Below are 3732 nucleotides of genomic sequence, written 5' to 3'. Positions count from 1 at the left end.
GAAACAAAGAGCATGCCAAGTTGATGCGATGGCACACTGAGGACCGTAAGAAAGACGGGAAGTTGAGAGCACCCGCTGACGGGTCGCAGTGGAGAAAAATCAAGAGAGAGTACTAGGCTGAGTTTGCACGTGACCCAAGGAACATATGGTTTGGTTTAAGCGCGGATGATATTAATCCTTTCGAGGAGCAGAGCAGCAATCACAGCACCTGGCCCGTGACTCTATATATGTATAACCTTCCTCCTTGGATGTGCATGAAGCGGAAGTTCATTATGATGCCAGTTCTCATCCAAGGCCCTAAGCAACCCGGCAACGACATAGATTTGTACCTAAGGTCATTAGTTGAAGAACTTTTACAGCTGTGGAATGGAAACGGTGTATGTGCGTGGGATGAGCACAAATAGGAGGAATTTAACCTGCACGCGTTGCTGTTTGTAACCATCAATGATTGGCCCGCTCTCAGTAACCTTTCAGAACAGACAAACAAGAGATACCACTCATGCATGCACTGTTTAGCTGACACCGAAAGTATATACCTCGGAAGCTGCAGGAAGAATGTGTACCTGGGCCATCGTCGATTTCTTCCGACCAACCATCAATGTCGAAAGAAAGGCAAGCATTTCAAAGGCGAGGCAAATCACCAGAAGAAGCCCGCCATGCATACCGGTGATCACGTATTTGCTATGGTCAACGATTTACACGTAATCTTTGGAAAGGGTCCCGGCGGACTGGCTGTTCCGAGTGACACTAAGGGACACACACCCATGTGGACGAAGAAATCTATATTTTGGGACCTACCCTACTGGAAAGACCTAGAGGTCCGCTCTTCGATCGACGTGATGCACGTGATGAAGAACCTTTGCGTGAACCTGCTAGGCTTCTTGGGCGTGTATGGAAAGACAAAAGATACAGCTGAGGCACGGGAGGACCTGCAACGTTTGCACGAAAAAGACGGCATGCCTCCAAAGCAGTATGAAGGTCCTGCCAGCTACGCTCTTACCAAAGAAGAGAAGGAAATCTTCTTTGAATGCCTGCTTAGTATGAAGGTCCCGACTGGCTTCTCGTCGAATATAAAGGGAATAATAAATATGGCAGAGAAAAAGTTTAAGGACCTAAAGTCTCATGACTGCCACGTGATTATGATGCAACTGCTTCCGGTTGCATTGAGGGGGCTTCTACCGGAAAACATCCGATTAGCCATTGTGAAGCTATGTGCATTCCTCAATGCAATCTCTCGGAAGGTGATCTATCCAGAAATCATACCAAGGCTAAGGAGTGATGTGGTGCAATGTCTTGTCAGTTTTGAGCTGGTGTTCCCACCATCCTTCTTCAATATCATGACGCATGTCCTAGTTCATCTAGTTGACGAGATTTTCATTCTGGGCCCCGTATTTCTACATAATATGTACCCCTTTGAGAGGTTCATGGGAGTCCTAAAGAAATATGTCTGCAACTGCGCAAGTCCAGAAGGAAGCATCTCCATGGGCCATCAAACAGAGGATGTCATTGGGTTTTCTGTTGACTTCATTCCTGGCCTTAAGAAGATAGGTCTCCCTAAATCGCGGTCTGAGGGGAGACTGACTGGAAAAGGCACGCTTGGAGGGGAGACAATAATATGCAGGGACGGATATTCTTGGTCTCAAGCACACACCACAGTTCTACAGAACTCTACCTTGGTGACCCCTTATGTCGATGAACACAAGAACAGTATGCGCTCCAAACACCCAGAGCAGTGCGACGACTGGATTACATGTGAACACATCAGGACTTTCTGCAGTTGATTGGAAACACATCTTAAAGGTGAAAACACTGTTTGTGAGGAGTTGTATTCGTTGTCCAGGGGACCATCTTCAACTGTAATGATTTGGAAAGGATGCGAGATAAATGGGAATACATTTTACACGATCGCCCAAGATCAAAAGAGCACCAACCAAAACAGCGGTGTCCGCTTTGATGCAACCACCGAGAGGGGAAAGGACACATATTATGGTTACATAGTGGACATATGGGAACTTGACTATGGAGTAGATTTTAAGGTCCCTTTGTTTAAATGCAAATGGGTCAATCTGTCAGGAGGCAGGGCACAGGTAGACCCACAGCACGGAATGACAACAGTGGATCTGAACAATCTTGGGTACACTGACGAACCGCTCGTCCTAGCCAATGATGTGGCACCGGTTATCTATGTGAAGGACATGTCTACCAAACCGAGAAAAACAAAAAAATAAGGGAGCGAATACATCATACGATGAGCCAAAGCGCCACATAGTTCTTTCAGGAAAGTTTCATGAAATTCCTCTCTTCAAAGTCAAGGCTGACCCAAGCATCCTGATAAATGATGAAGATTATCCATGGTTACGGCACAATAAGGAAAGGACACAAGTGAAGAAAAAGTTAAGACTTTGTCCACAACTATTATGATGATACCGTGCCAACTTTCAACCTTTTCGTAGTTCATTTGAAATGCGTATTGTAATAGACAAGTTTCCGTATGAAATCCTGATACTTCGAAAAAGATTGTCCGTTTTGTACATGAAGTGCATACAGTTTTTGCCGTAACCCACTTAACTTTCTTCCACATGCTATGTGGATAAAATGATGATACCATGCCAACTTCCAACCTTTTTCACAGTTCATTTGAAATGATTTTCAATTTCAAGGTCTTATAGCTCAAAATAATCAGTAAATGCATGAAAAATAACCCTCTCAACTTTTTAGCACATGCTATGTGGGTGAAAGGATTGAAAATTGATGATGTAAGTAGAAACCAAATAAAATAATATAAACTCTAATAAAATATATAAGTAGAAACATAATAAACTTTTATTAATAAGTAGAAAGAATTATCAAAGTATTTTCTATGAAAAACATTAAAAGCAAAAAGAATTTTCATAAAATAAATACAAACAGCAAAAAAGAAAATAAAATAAATAAGTATAAACAAAATAAACTTTTATAAATAAGTAGAAACAAAATAAAATAAAATAAAATGAATAAGTAGAAACAAAATAAAACAAAATAAAATAAAATATAACAAAATAAAAAAAATAAAGCAACAAAGAGAACCAACAAACTAGAATTTTTTTTAAAAAAAGCAACCTACTAGGCCACCACGTCCTGAATACGACTAGAAACCCAGCTAGTTGGGCCAGGATTCAGGTCTGCAGACGGCCTAGCAGGCCCACGGGCAGATACAATGTGTTTAGGCCCGAAAGCCTGCATTTGAGAGGAGCTCGACAGGGCAGCCGGAGTGGGGCTTATAAACCACTCTCGAGCTCCCTCAACTAGCAAGGTGGGACTAAACTTTCGTGCCGCGACGTGGGCAGCACAAGGCCTTTGGTCCCAGTTGGTGCCACCAACCGGGACTAAAGGTGTGCATTGGTACCGGTTTGTGGCACCAACCGGTTCCGATGCCCACCCTTTAGTCCCGGTTGGTGCCACTAACCGGGACCAAAGACCTCGGCTTCCCGCCCTTTGGGCTGCTGAAAAGAGGCCTTTGGTCCCGGTTGGTGGCACCAACCAGGACTAAAGTTGGCATTCGTCCCGATTTGTCTCACGAAACGGGACCAATGCTTTGTCTATATAACTGGCACTCGTCAAAATTTCATTCAGTTCTTCCCCAGCCGCCCCGACGCCACCAGGCTGCCCTCTCCGCCTCGCCGTCGTCATCGTCGCCACGCGCCGCCCCGACGTCGTCGCCTCCCCGCGCCCCGTGCCCCGCGACGCCGGCGG

This window comes from Triticum aestivum, chromosome 3B, assembly GCF_018294505.1.
Source record: "Triticum aestivum cultivar Chinese Spring chromosome 3B, IWGSC CS RefSeq v2.1, whole genome shotgun sequence".
Classification (NCBI taxonomy): Eukaryota; Viridiplantae; Streptophyta; class Magnoliopsida; order Poales; family Poaceae; genus Triticum; species Triticum aestivum.
The sequence above is the reverse complement of the archived record's forward strand: the minus strand, read 5'-3'. Positions refer to the sequence as shown.